The 15,537-nt window shown below is 48.2% G+C and overlaps 1 pseudogene; it reads left to right on the top strand.

Annotated features, from left to right (window-relative positions):
• The first annotated feature begins 1,041 nt into the window (after nt 1–1,041).
• LOC119888338 lies at nt 1,042–12,934 on the top strand (annotated as a pseudogene).
• Nucleotides 12,935–15,537: the final 2,603 nt, after the last annotated feature.

Raw genomic sequence — 15,537 nt, 5'->3', positions numbered from 1 at the left:
ACATTTCTAATAAAATGTTGTTTCAGCTCATTCAAATGTTAAATTAATTAGAAAGAACTACTTTATTAATCCCACAAGGGGAAATTCAATGTTTTCACTCCATTGTAAATTTGTGAATTATACATACAGGTCTGAAATGAGAATCAGAAATAGTTTATTTATAAATAAATACACGCACATGTACAAACACATGGAGAGACGTCAGAGCCAAGGGTCTGCCACTCGGCCGCCTTATTTTTCATCAGTTATTAAAAGTGTAATCCATCAATATTTCCACTACATCTGAACTGCAACTTAAAAATACTTACAACAGAAGTATTTGTTACAACTAAACACGACATATTGGAAGAAATGTGTAAAAACTGTCTGATATTAACATCATTAAAGTTTATTGTTAATAACCAGAACCATTAAAAGACAAACTGTTTTTACTGCTTATTGTTTGTCTCTGAATGTTTGTTGTGTTAGTGTTGAAGTGTTTGTTGTGTATGTCTGAATGGAAAACAACAAGTTCATCTGTTAAATACTAAATATTATAGTTAGAAAATCAATACACTGAATCACATCCAGTTTAAAAAGATAACAGGGTTAATACACAATTTTTGGTGCCATTTTCACATAACCTTGAGAAGTATTGTGCACTTTAGCTTTTTAACAGATTTAAACCACAGATAAATTCATTTTCAGATCTGAAACCGTTTAAATAACTTTAAATTTTATTTTATGTAAGTTTTATGCATTTTCAGCAGTTGAGATTGAATCTGAACACAGTGATGATTTCCCCAGCAGCACCTGAACGCCCCCTCTCCTGTGATTGGCCAGCCTCCCTCTCCGCTGCTCTCTTCTCCTCTGTAATTGGCCGTTCGTGTGCCAGTTTACACATTTTCCGCCTCTGACCGGGCGGGCGGGGCATGTGTCTGTGTCCGGTGGCGTCATTAGTGGCCTGTCCAACCCATCATGGCGGCGGCAGCGGGAGGGGCGGCGGTCCCGGTTCTTCTCGGCCTGCGGCGGCGGATTATTCGGTGCTGGTGGTGGTGGGGTCACTGCGGCCCGCGGGCTGCTGGAGCGGCTGCTGCGGCAGATTGACGCAGGTGAGTTCTGGTAAAGTTAACGGGCCCCGAAGACGAACCGAGCCGCCGCCTCGGTACCAGAGCGGGAAGTCTGCGGGCCCTTCAGAATAAAACCCGTGAAGAAGACAGACGTCGCTGCTGCTGTTACAAACTGTTAAACTGTGTTCGGTTCTGCACCTCAGTATGAAAACAGCTGGTTCCTCCTGTCGGTAACATTAAAACTTTTCCCGGGGTTAAACCGTGTAACTTAGCGTTAGCATGCTAACAAAACACGAAGCAACCACATTAACGTTAGTTTCCTGCGTTAAACCGTCACTTTGTTCACAGTGAGCTCCGTGAGTTTCACCACAGCCTGATGGTGAAATGAGGAAACTCTGTTACGGGTTTAGTCCAGTCCGCCATGTGAAGCAGCTGTTTCTGCATCTCTGGTTAAATTTAGACCTGATATCACCGCGGACATCCGGTCCGAGTTTACCCGGGTTATCTTCCAGCTTTGGGTCTCGACGGTCTCTGTTTAGCACTTTACCGGGTTATCTTCCAGCTTTGGGTCCCGACGGTCTCTGTTTAGCACTTTACCCGGGTTATCTTCCAGCTTTGGGTCCCGACGGTCTCTGTTTAGCACTTTACCCGGGTTATCTTCCAGCTTTGGGTCCCGACGGTCTCTGTTTAGCACTTTACCCGGGTTATCTTCCAGCTTTGGGTCCCGACGGTCTCTGTTTAGCACTTTACCCGGGTTATCTTCCAGCTTTGGGTCTGAAACTGGTGTTTGTTGGTTGAAAGACTTCTGCTTCCTGATGGTCGGCTGAAACCTCGCTGACTCACATTGGGCAGAAAAAGGACATTTCTTTGAAAATAATACTGAACTTTAACTTTTTATTTAAGTCTGGAACTTTTCAATAGTCGCAGCATTGAGCCCTGTTTATTTTGAAAATCTCTGCCCACCGGATGGGTGTTATTTTGTTGAGCTTGACCGGTTTGGTGTTTCTGTAAAGAGCAGATTAAAACAGAAACTTTAATCGTCCAGCTGTTTCCCAGAGACTTTCAGGATGTTGATGATTGACCTGGAAATGAGGATCAGCAGTCTGTGGAGGGAAGTGAAGTAAAAGAAATTATAGAAAAGAATCACATTTATTCAGATCAGTGCCCCTCCATGTTTTGCCCTGGTCACTCCCGGCCCCCGGCGGGGCCCGCCCCACAGTTTGAGAACCACTGGCGGAGCTGACTGGTAGAAACCAGTAGAAACAGATGACCTCGCAGTCCCAGCATGGGCCACTGCCTGTAGTTGTTGCTGTGACTGCGGCGCCTCAGAGCAACATCCTGCGTGATTAACGCGTCAAAGTTATAAATATCTGCTGTGGCTGAACACAAACTCTGTCTGCTGGATGTCATGTGTTCCAGTTGCGTTCAAGCAAACTCTGTATTTCTCTATTTCCAGTCTTTTATCTGCCTGCTGATTTGATCCCGTGCTTGCTGACACACAAAGAGGAAGCGGCGTTGCTAAATATGATCAGCTTCCTGTTTGCTGAGGAGGAACAGTTGATCTGGCTGATGAGGAAACGGCACGATCCTCCTGTTTACAGGGGACCAGTTCAGAGTGTGGGGGGGACCAGGGGACCAGTTCAGAGTGTGTGGGGGGGGACCGGGGGACCAGTTTGTCTCCAGTCTGCTGCTGTCGGTGTTGAACATGATGAAGCGCCACAACAGAACCACAAGCTGTCACACCAGTGTATTTTAGACAAACCTCGTGGCCCCGGGGCCCGTTGGCACGCGGTGCCCTGTGATATTAATGTAATGCGCTGCTGCTGAAATTTCCCATGATCATTAAACTACTCGCTCCAAATGTTTTCACTGGCACACTGTGGCAGCGCTCAGCGCTCGGCTCGCTCCCTACAGAACCTCTATGTGACGGGTGCTGTTCTAAGAGCAGCGTCGCTCCCTCTCCTCGCTCCCTCCCCTCGCTCCCTCTCCTCGCTCCCTCCCCTCGCTCCCTCCCCTCGCTCCCTCCCCTCGCTCCCTCTCCTCGCTCCCTCCCCTCGCTCCCTCTCCTCGCTCCCTCCCCTCGCTCCCTCCCCTCGCTCCCTACAGAACCTCTATGTGACGGGTGCTGTTCTAAGAGCAGCGTCGCTCCCTCCCCTCGCTCCCTCTCCTGAGGGAGGTGCTGTTCTAAGAGCAGCGTCGCTCCCTCCCCTCGCTCCCTCTCCTGAGGGAGGTGCTGTTCTAAGAGCAGCGTCGCTCCCTCTCCTCGCTCCCTCCCCTCGCTCCCTCTCCTGAGGGAGGTGCTGTTCTAAGAGCAGCGTCGCTCCCTCCCCTCGCTCCCTCCCCTCGCTCCCTCTCCTGAGGGAGGTGCTGTTCTAAGAGCAGCGTCGCTCCCTCTCCTCGCTCCCTCCCCTCGCTCCCTCCCCTCGCTCCCTACAGAACCTCTACGTGACGGGTGCTGTTCTAAGAGCAGCGTCGCTCCCTCCCCTCGCTCCCTCCCCTCGCTCCCTCCCCTCGCTCCCTCTCCTCGCTCCCTCTCCTGAGGGAGGTGCTGTTCTAAGAGCAGCGTCGCTCCCGTGAGGAATCAGTGTTGAATGTCTGAGCGGAGGAAAACATTCTGGCAGTAAATGTTACAGCGTGTCGGCTTCTCGAGACCAAGAAAAGTCTGTTGTTTCCCGGCTGCTGGGAAAGTGAAGCCGGTTAGCTCCGAGTTAGGCGACATCTCCCCTTCAGCCCGAGCAGCTTCTACAGCAGCTGCAGAGCTGCTCTGTGACTGAACATTAGCTCGGTTCATAGAGAGTCACTGGAAGCTGGATTTTATCACTGCCGACCCTTAATGTGTTGAACATCAGGTACAAACCGGTGCAGCCTGCAGCTCCGTCAGGTTTCAGTCGGGAAAAGAGAGGACGGAGGTGACCGGAGGAGCTCGGGTTAGTGAAGCTAATCAGTGATGCAAACTCGTCCTTATGAGCTGATGAGGAGACGTTTCTGTTTTAATGGGGAAATGAAATGCAGCTCAGAAGGGAGGAGGTTTCTCATGCTGCCTGTTTTTATATTAATCTGTACAGATAAATGTCAGGAGCTGTAAAATGAAGACACAAAAACATGAACGATCGCATCTGTAATGATTCTGAGCAGCATTAACAGGGTTTTCCTGCCGTTAAGCTGATGCTTGGTGATTCTTGGGACCCCCCCCGAACAGCACCAAAACATTCATCTAAAGCTCACATTAATCTGGGAAACAGTGACATTTTTTATATTCTGAGGTGCAGCACATGCTGGTTTCATATCTGACAAAGATTTTGCTTCACCTGCGCTGCTACAGCTCCATCCTAGGGGCAACGCTGTCTCCACTGGGATATCAGAGGACCGAACAGAACCTGCTGTGTAGCTGGAGGTCAGATGGGCTCCTGTGATTGGTCAGCTCTCAGCTGGGATGTGACCAATCGGTTTCACAGGTGTGTGTGTGTGTGTTTTCCAGGTGTGCGGTGTTGGCCTGTAGATCTGGAAGTTCCTGTTCTGGACCAGCAGCTGAAACTCTTCGTGTCGAGACACTCGGCCTTCCTGTCGGAGGACGTCCCAGGTAAGACCACCGACGTGTCCCTTTGTGTTTCGGCAGGTCAAAGGTCAGCTAACTTCCTGTCAGAGGACTTTCACATTAGAAGCAGAGTGATTTAAACTGAACTTGAGCTCCAGCAGGACCGAGGCGGGACGTAGATCATTTCCTCGTACGTTTCTCTCTGCAGGAAGTCCAGTTCTGTCGCAGGACCAGGCGTGGCCGGTTACCGTGTTCAGTTACAGCGCTGCGGCGGTATCGGCTTTTTTTATGTCTCGTCAAAGACGGAAAGTTCAGGAATCCTGCAGGTTGTGTTCAGCGTCGAGAAACGCGGCGTCACCTGAACATTTAGCCCGTCGAGAAAGAAGTCTGCGGATGCCATGCCGTCACGCGTGAGATCCCTGCGGTTTAGACAGTGTTATATTTAAGCCTGAACCTGCCGTGTCTCCGTCGTCCCTGGAGTCCGAGTCCCGGTCCGTGTTCACTGAGAGCCCGCCTCTGGTTCTGGTGCTCAGCTACCAGGACCTCTAAGTTAGCTCTCCGGCTTACTGTGCTAACTATGCTGTAGTGTGTGGGGTACCGCGGGGGACACGAACTTGATTAAATGGCTGAATTTAATTACAGAATTATCGAATCAGCTGATCTTAGAAGTTAAGTGAAGCTAATAGCAGAGCGGCATCAGTTCATTTACTGTTTACTGTGCACCACCACTGCAGCTTCCCAACGCCGTGGACCTTTTCCACCGGGATCCGGGGACGGGTATCGCTGCTCGGTGTCGAGTAGAATCCAAACGTCTCCCGTCAAACCAGAACTTCAATCGATACTTTTTGTAGCCGCAAAGAATTAAATGTGAATGCTCCGTACTTGTATAACGCCTTTCTGGTCTTTTTCGCCGACTCAAAGCGCTTTTACACTACATCTGCATTCACCATTCATTCACATTCATACACTGGCGGAACAGCTGCAGCCGCCCCTGCAGTTACTATCTGTATGGTTTTGCTTGCAATCAACACAGAAAGAAATAGAAGGAGCAGCTCGCCGTTTATCACCACGAGCTCGGCTTTCCCTTGGTTTCATCTGGTGGAATCATTTAACACGCCTCTCATTTTTATTGGCTCTTCACATCACTTGTCACCAATCAGAAACTTTCTCCAAAAGGCAGGAAATTAAGTGTTAAGTACAGTTGGTTTTATTGCATTTAAATCTTCTTACCTATTTTGTTATTTGGCTCAGGACGGAGTGTGACGCTCCCTGAAAAACATGATGGTTAAACACACGATTTACTGAGACGTCACGTTAGAGTGAGTTGCACTTCCTCTGTAGATATGAAGATTTAAAACATTTATATTCGTATTAAGTAGATTGTACATTATCTTCAATATCAGTAGTGTCAGTGAGTAGGCTACGAGCCAATCACAGCACAGCTAGCGTCCAATCACAAGGACACATGCAAGTGATGAAGAGAAGCGCATTTTCAGTTTCGATACTGTGGAAAAGGAATCTGTTTAAAATATTCAGAATCAATGTGTATCATCAATAAATCTGACAACACCGGGTGGGGGTGTGTCAGCTGAGACACACACACACTGAATAAAGAACAACGTGTTGCTGGTTCTCAGTGTAAAGACTGAAACGCTGTGATGGCCGGAAGCTAACATGTCTCTGGCCGGCTGCTGTGTCTCCTGCAGGTCAGCGCACGCTGCAGCACTGCGGAGACGTTCTGGACACTCAGGTTGTGGTGAATCCAGCGCACGACTTCGTCTGCTCAGAGGTGAGAACAGAAGCTCCTCCCAGCAGCCGCTGGCTCTTTAACAACCTGAAAACACTTGCTGGATCCTCAGTCAGAGCTGAGTATGTGCCAGCGTTTATTATCCGAGGAACCGATTCCCATCATGTGACCTCACCTCAGCCCTCTCCGGCTGCAGCTCTGCAGAAACCTGAGTTGTCCTGCAGGTCATGTAATCACCGATAGATGAGATTAGAGCTTCAGGAGGTACAGAGTGATGTAGCGGATATGAGGACACACACAGACGGCAGTAAGGTGGGTCTGTGTGAGCAGGTGTATGGCTAAGGTGTGCTTCCTGTTTGTGTGCCCAGGTGCGGCGGCTGGTCTGCGATTCGTCCCGACACAAACTGCTGGTTCTGGCCGGTCAGTGTGTGGAAGACAGCGGAGACATCGTGTTACAGAAAGGCTGCTTCTCTCTCAAACACTTCATCCACATATTTGCAGACGAACAGGTGAGAGAAGGTGTCGCACTGAGCCGATCAGGCGCTCGACTGTTTTAATGTTCACAATAAGACCGTGTGGTTTCTCTGTGGCAGGTCGGAGAGCTGTTGAGCTCTGCGGACCCAGCGGTGAAGGCCAGCCTCACCCTCAGCTGTCCTAACGTCGGCCTTTGGAAGGACTCTGTGCTGGAAAAACACAACCTGCAAGACTTCATAAACATCCAGATCAACCCTCCGCTGGTCCTCCCAGAGATGGAGGGACTGCAGGAGTTCACAGAGTACCTGTCTGAGTCGTTGGAGCCCGAGTCCCCCTTTGACCTCCTGGAGCCCCCGAGCACCGTGGGATTCCTGAAGCTCTCGCGGCCCTGCTGCTACATCTTCCCCGGTGGGAGGGGGGATGCCGCCTTCTTTGCTGTTAATGGTTTTAACGTCCTGGTGAACGGTGGCTCGGATCCCCGCTCCTGCTTCTGGAAACTGGTTCGACACCTGGACAGAATCGACTCGGTGCTCCTGACCCACGTTGGTGTGGACAATCTTCCCGGGCTGAACAGTCTGCTGTGGAGGAAAGTAGCTGAGCAGGAGGAAGAGTCTGCTGGATCTCAGACTGAAGAGGACTGGATGAAAAACCTCATCTCTCCTGAGATCGGGGTGGTCTTCCTCAATGCTCCCGACAGACTGAAGTCCGTACAGGGAGATCCCAGCGAGCTGCGGAGTTGTGACCAGGTGTCGCTCACTCTGCAGCACCTACAAAGACTGGCAATCAAACCTGAACCCCTCGTCCGGTCCAGCGGACCCAGTATAGAACCAGTTATCTTGTTTCAAAAGATGGGAGTCGGCCGTCTGGAGCTGTACACGCTGAATCCAGTGAGCGGCAGCAAGAACCTTGAGGCTTTAATGCAGATTTGGCCAAACAACGGATCAAATGTAAAGGGCTCAGATCTTCCACTACCATGCCTTGTTTCCATTTGTGCTTTGCTGGTCTGGCATCCTTCCAGCCCTCAGGAGAAGATCATCCGTGTCCTCTTCCCAGGGTGCACACCGCAGACCAAAATCCTAGATGGACTTGAGAAACTCAAACATCTAGATTTCCTCAGACATCCGGTTGTGTGTTTGAAGGACCTAGAAACATCCAAAACTGAGAAACAACCCAAACGAGCAGAGAGCCGGGAAAGCCTTAAGTCCCAGTCTAAGGACTTCAGACCCAGCAGTGCCTTGCAGAAAGACAAGCTCGGACGAGTAGATGTCAAAAACAGGAGGTGAAAACGAAGCCAAAGGTGGGTGACGCTGCACCTAAAGAGAAGAAGGATGGGGAAGAAAAGCCCAAACTGCAGGATGCCGATGCAAAATCAAAGCCACCGAAACCTGTCGACAAGCTTCTTCCAAAGAAAGATGCATCAAAAGAAGAGAAAAAGGAAGTGAAAAGAAGGACGAGAAGGTTCCTGCTGCAGCTATAAAGAAAGACGAGAGTGGAGAGAAAAAGAAGGAAGTGGTAAAAAAGGAAACTTTAAGTACAAAACCAAAGAAAGACAGCAGACCTGAGCCAAAGAAAGACGGCAAGAAGGATGGGAAAACGGAGGAGAAGAAGACGGCAAAGCCAGCTGTTAAAGAAGTGAAGAAAGCGGCAAGTACAGAAGTAAAGAAAGCTTCGGGTAAGAGCGGGACGCTCAAGAAAGATGGGACTCTTCCAAAGAAAGACCCTGTGAGTAAAGGGACTAAAGGTAAGCCAGGGTCCAGGGATCAGGAAAACCAGAAGGAGGCAGATCGCTCCAAAGTGTCCACGCCTGAAGACATGACGGCTGAATTTGAAAGACTTCGATTGGAAGATGGCAATGGCGACGGCGGTCAATACGCGAGGCCCACCGCGGTCACAAATGGTAATGGAGCAAAGGCTGATGGGAACCAGCCTTTGACAGTAGAGAGTCCTGAGAAGTTTCGCTGTATGGAGACGAGGACTCCTAAGGGGGACCTCAGTGTTAACTTTGATCTCACGGCTGAACACCAGCTGGTCGGGGGCTCCTTGAGAAACGGAACAGATGATATATGTGCAAGCTTAGGGGAAAGGCCCCGGAGCCGGGGTCTCCTGCAGGTTCTGCCTCCAGCTGTACAGGTCAGTCCCCTGAAGGGGACATTCTGTGTTTAGTTGATGACAGCAGCCTCGGGGCGAGAGGATCCAGCCAGGGCCTTGAGGATTATAACCAGGGAGGTTCTTGCAGGACCTCAGACCTGAGCTCCTTCAGGGAAGGTCTGGAAAACTCCACGTCCTCTCAGGACAAGCAGTCCAGTCTTTTGACATTCAGTCCTTTCAAAGACATCATGCCGGACTCCTCCCCCACCATGACCTCCATGCCGGCTGAGGTCGGCTCTCCTCACTCTACAGAGGTTGATGAATCCCTGTCGTTTTCTTTAGAGCAAATGCTGCCACCCGCCGCAGGGTCACCCAGAGGCACCATGGGAGACCGAGTCTACTCCAACGGACATGTTAGTGACGCCGACTCCAACGCGGGGACGGCCTTACCCCTGAGATCCAACGATAATGGATCAGAGGAACAGATCCATGGGATGTCAGAATTTATCTTGGATGTTCCACATGATGTCGACCTCTGCTTGGTGTCCCCTTGTGAGTTCCAGCACCCCAAGAATCCAGAGAACCATCAGCAGCACGTTGGCCCCGACAACAACAGCTCGCAGGATCAAAGCAGCAGCGACTGCCCTTCATCCTACAGCCAGGAAACCCCTCCCACATCAATTAGCGACTCCCTCCCGACGGCCACGGACTCTGACGCCCCCCCCAGTACAGAAGAGTGTCCTTCCATCACAGCGGATCTGGACTCTGATGATTCCAGTAGCCTCCATCCCAGTCAACACTACTCCCACGTGGGAGGGCAGCTTTCCTCCCATGACCCGCCGCCAGCCCCGGTAAAGGATTTGCCCCCGTTACCCCCACAGCCTGGAGCCTGCATGGCAGACCCAGAGGCTGAAGGCTCAGTCAAAACCTGAAGAGTTCAGCTGCCAAGACCAAGAAACCCACAGGTACAACCCAGAAGGTGACCCCTGGAAGTACGGCAGCCCAGAACCTTAAGTCCAAAGCCGTCAGCTCCACAGGGTCACTGAAGATGACCTCCAGCCTCGACACAAAGCTGTCGTCCCGGAATTCACTCGGAGGCTCCAGAATCGGAACCGCAAAGCCTTCATCCTCAGGTAGGCGTAGTCCTGGAAACACTGAATGTTTCCTGAACGCAGCAGAGCTTCTGCAGCGTTCAGGAAACATTCAGTACGTTGATACACAGATTTAGTTCTAAGTTATGACAGGGTTCCTGTAAAAGGTCTGAAAAAGTGTTGATGAGGGAAGTTAAGGTCATGAAAAGTCCTAAAAAGTTTTGAATTTGACTTTTAAAATGGTGCCAGAAATTTTAGTTTGATTCATCGATGCTTGTTTTGATTGTAGGTAAGACCAGCATCTTGTTCAGGGCGGTCACCACTAACCGTTCTTTTCATTATCGATGAAACGGACTTGTTCGCATCCAGAGAAAGAGATAAAACCCGAGGTGACGTCCTCAAACGTCGACAACCCAAATAAACTGAGAGACCGGAAATTGACGCAGCGATTCATTGATTATCCAGACAGTGATCAGTCTAATCGTTCTCAACTGCTGTACGACCTGAGAAACCTTCTCTAGCTCTGGTTTCATTCTGAAACCAGAACCTCAGTCCAGTTTAAGACCCGGTTCTGATGTGGTCCCGGTTCTGAGCTCCTGTAGGTTTCTTCACGGGGAACACGTGAATCTCATTCTTCTGACTTCCTACCAGCTTCCAAACCTGCAGGTCCTGAGGGTTCAGCGGTCTATGTGGACCTGGCCTACCTGCCGTCCGGCTGCGCCTCCTCCACCGTGGACCAGGACTTCTTCAGACGTCTTCGCTCCTCGCATTACATCATCAGCGGAGACGACCCCGTGAAGGAGGCGGCGATGAGGAGCATCCTGGACGCCCTGCTGGAGGGGAAGAGCAGCTGGCCGGAGGTCCAGGTCCGTACAAACACCGGCACATGTGCTTCTCCTTCTTATGATTGGTTCTCTGATTGGTCTGTTTCCCTGACTTGTTCTCAGGTGACTCTCATCCCGACGTTTGATTCGCTGGCGATGCACGAGTGGTACCAGGAGACCCACGACAGGCAGGCCGGGCTGTCTATCACCGTGCTGGGCAGCAACAGCACCGTGGCCATGCAGGAGGAGACCTTCCCCGCCTGCAAGGTCGAGTTCTGAGCCAGCAAGCCCCGCCCACCTGACCTCTGACCTCTGCTCAGGTGGACACACACCAGACAGTGGGCTTTTGTTGTTGCCATGGTTACGACCAGACCAATGAAAGGTGTCCTTAATAATCTGAAAGCTCCGCCCCCTTCAGTTGAGTCATTTTAGTGAGCATGCTCAGTTAGTCCTCCCTGTTAGTCCTGGAAGTTAAAGTGACTGTGATCACTGTGTGACATCACTGTGACATCACTGTCACTTCCTCTGCTGGATCAGGACCTTCAGCTCACCTGCTAACAAATGTTAGCATGTTAGCAGGAGGCTAACACCAATGGCTAACGTTAGCAAAGCGCTAGCTAAAGGGCAGCTTGATGTTAGCCATGTTTGTTTCCTCCTTATCTCCGTGGTAACGCTAAAGGTTGGTTGCTGACATTTTAACGGGGCGGGCCTGGATGTTGGCGCGTAGACGCAGCTTTCTGATGTCTTCACGTCCAGCAAAGAGTGCGTCCTTGTCTCGCCTAGCAACAGTAACTAAGGGAGGGTGGGACTTAGGAAGAATCATTTAAGGCGTGTTTGTCTAGTAATTATACAAATTGAATTTCACACCTACCAGAAGTTTCCGTCAGGAGGCGGGAAGCTGAACACCGTCACCTTCAAACCGCCGGCCCGATCGATCGTGTATTTTCCTGCTGGCTATCGATCTGACTCTCACCGCTAGAAGGTTTGGTTAAGTCCAGGAGGCGGAGGGGTCTGGACGTGACGTCAGAGTCCAGGAGGGGACCTGTGTTGAGGCTCCTGATCCAGCAGTTTAAACATTGGCAGGTGAATCTGATCTTTGGCGTCTGATCAGCACTGTGATGGTTGATCACGGCTGCACGGCGCTCAGGTCTGAAGTAAATGTGCCTCATTTTTCCCCTCACTTAATACTACATTACCCATAAACCTCAGCTGTTCAGAGCTCAAACCTAAAGTGAACTGATTCAGATGCTTCAGCTTCTTCTTTATTGATCCGTGTGGCGCCTCTCTCAGGCGGCCCTCCGGTTCCACAAGCAGGTCCCCGGAGCTAATGCCGCCCCCGGTCTGGAGCGCTCTGATTGGATGGTTCTTGCAGCAGTGCTTTCTGGGACATTTCAGATTAATCCTGCAGGGAAAGATCAAAATATCAGAACCAGTTTTTATTTTAGAATCACGAAGCTGAAAGTTTCCTTTTTAATTTCAGAACAAATCAACAAAACATTTCAATCTCTAACTTATTTATTTATTTTCATTTGTTTAAATTCCCGTCTGAAGAAATCTGAACTTTGGTACGAGTTGTTGATCGGTCTGTTATCAGAGAGGAAACATTGATCTGAGCCTGATCGCTGTTATTTTAATTTAATTTGAAGCAGGTTTTTATTGAACAACATATCTGGTGAGTTTATTGATCTGCAGTTTGACCGTTACTGCAAAACAATCATGTAAATGAATTTCAAACAGGAAGTTGGATCTTTGGAGATAAGTTATTTAAATAAAGTCGTATTTTGAGGAAATTAAATCCCCAATTTAAGAGAAATCTGATTTATAAGTAAAATTCTGACGATACTTTTCATATAATTATGACTTTGTTTCTTAGACTATTTGGACTCTTCCTTGTAAATTTAAAATTTTATTGTCATGTTTTGACTTTTATTTCTACACGTCATGTCCATATTTATAATTCTTAGAAATCCAAAGGTAGAGTTATTTCTTACTGAACCACGACTTTGTTTTGATATTTTATTATCTGGTTTCTTCATGTGAACGGTTCTGATCAGATGAAGGTATTTCCTCTGTTCAAACACTAATTTTAATGTTTCATTCAAAATAAAAGTAGCCCTTTAACTGTCTGCAGTGTTTTATTTTGAAAAGCATGTCTTTATTAAGCAGCTTTCATATGATTCAGGAAGTGACATGATTTTAATTGATTACGGTAAAACTGATCATCTCAGCATGTGTAAACTATATATATCAGATTCCCAGTTCAACTTTTGGCAGACACATCACCTGTGCAATCTCCCACTGAACAGCTGACTGAGTGAAACGGCGTGACGCTGCCCCCTGCTGGGCTCAACAGGAACAGTCTACGCGTGTGATTGACAGTAAATTGATTTAAAAGTGACCTGTGGTCTGTTGTTCCGGATCCTGGATCTCGTTCAGACCAGACAGCTGTCCCGTCAGCACCTCGGCCCGGAAGGAAAACCAGTTCTGGACTCGTCCGGAGAGTCTTCACAGAGAGCGCTCCCGTTTTACCTTCTCTGCTGCCTCTCACGTCTCCTCCGTTTATCTCCTGTCCTCCCTCCCAAGATATGTCTTGTCTCTGTGTCCACTTAAAAACGGCTCTTATAGCGTGAGACAACTTGATTCCATTAACCATAAAAACCTGGAGGACATATAACATCTGAAATCCTCCTCATGCTGCCTTGATATTCTATAACTACTGACCAATTTCTATTATCTGTTCTATTGCCAGATTATTTAAGAAATTAATTTTCAATCAATTATCACAATATCTGAATCAGTACAATATCTTATCCTCTAAGCAGTCTGGCTTTAGACCTGCTTTTTCAACCACCACAGTCCTTGTAAAGTTCACTAATGATGTGTTCTCAGCATTTGACAAAGGCCAGCATAGTGTGCTATCTTTATTGACCTTTCCAAGGCCTTCGATATGGGTGATTACACCTGCTGCTTGATAAGCTTTATTCCATTGGTTTGCATCAAAATGTTCTGCTCTGGTTTAATGCTTATCTCACGGGAGCATCCGTGTGGTGTTTTCCACGGTTCCTAGTCAGACCCAGAGGATGGGTCTCTCATGGATGAAGTGGATTCTTTTAAATATCTTGGTTTTTGGATAGACCCTGAACTCAATTTCAAATTGCATACTGACTGCATAACAAAAAAGGCTGTTTAAGTTGTCTTTACTGATCAATACATTGTTTTTCATTTCAAGTCAGGAAAAGAACTATTACTCAGTTGATACTGCCGATTATTGATTATGCTGATATCATCTATATGAACACCACTGACACCAGTCTTCGGCCTCTTAATGTTGTTTTTAATTGTCTTTGTAGATTTGTCTTGGTGTCCATTTAACACTCATCACTGCACTATGTATGAGTCAGTTACCTGGTAACAGGAATTTCACTGGATAAAGTTCATTTTCAAATGTGTTTACTTTAAACTCTCCTCCATACTTGAAGCAATTTTTAGTTCCTTGTAGAGATCCTTATCCATTCAGACAGATGCAACATCCCTTCTTTATTGTACCAAGAACTTTTACTGTAGCCGGACGGAAATCAATATAAGGCACCGTGTGATTGGAATAATCTTCATCCTACCCTAAGATCTATCAGCACTTATCGCTGCTGCTTGTCGTCTTTAGCTCTGTCTCTTAAAACTGGTTGTTTACGTTATTAATGCTATCAGGTAACTATGTTGGTTTCTTATTCATTTGACTTACATACAGAGTAATTAATAATTTGATCTGCTTTGGGTTCAATGTTTGGTATAGTTAGTATAGGATTGTTTTATCTTGTTATGTTTTCCTTGTATTAACTGAGCGTGCTGGTTGTTGGGTGTGGTGAGAGTGGTGTGCGAGTTATCTGTATACAGAGGAAAATAAGTATTTGAACACGCTGCTATTTTGCAAGTTCTCCCACTTAGAAATCATGGAGGGTCTGAAATTGTCATCGTAGGTGCATGTCCACTGTGAGAGACATAATCTAAAAAAAAAAAATCCAGAAATCACTATGTATGATTTTTTAACTATTTATTTGTATGATACAGCCGCAAAAAAGTATTTGAACATTTGGTACAGTAGCCTTTGTTTGCAATTACAGAGGTCAAACGTTTCCTGTAGTTTTTCACCAGGTTTGCACTGCAGGAGGGATTTTGGCCCCTCCTCCACACAGATCTTCTCTAATCAGTCAGGTTTCTGGGCTGTCGCTGAGAAACCGGAGTTTGAGCTCCTCCAAAGATTCTCTATTGGGTTTAGGTCTGGAGACTGGCTAGGCCACGCCAGAACCTTGATATGCTTCTTACAGAGCCACTCCTTGGTTATCCTGGCTGTGTGCTTCGGGTCATTGTCATGTTGGAAGACCCGGCCTCGACCCATCTTCAATGCTCTAACTGAGGATGCAATACATGGCCCCGGTCATCCTCTCCTTAATACAGTGCAGTCGCCCTGTCCCATGTGCAGAAAAACACCCCCAAAGCATGATGCTACCACCCCCATGCTTCACAGTAGGGATGCTGTTCTTGGGATGGTACTCATCATTCTTCTTCCTCCAAACACAGTTAGTGGAATTATGACCAAAAAGTTCTATTTTGGTCTCATCTGACCACATGACTTTCTCCCATGACTCCTCTGGATCATCCAAATGGTCATTGGCAAACTGAAGACGGGCCTTGACATGTGCTGGTTTAAGCAGGGGAACCTTCCGTGCCATGC

Source organism: Micropterus salmoides, unplaced genomic scaffold, assembly GCF_014851395.1.
Source record: "Micropterus salmoides isolate LMB-PRFRI ecotype aquatic unplaced genomic scaffold, ASM1485139v1 Ms_hic_scaffold_5, whole genome shotgun sequence".
Taxonomy (NCBI): Eukaryota; Metazoa; Chordata; class Actinopteri; order Centrarchiformes; family Centrarchidae; genus Micropterus; species Micropterus salmoides.
This window is presented reverse-complemented; position numbering and strand designations above follow the sequence as displayed.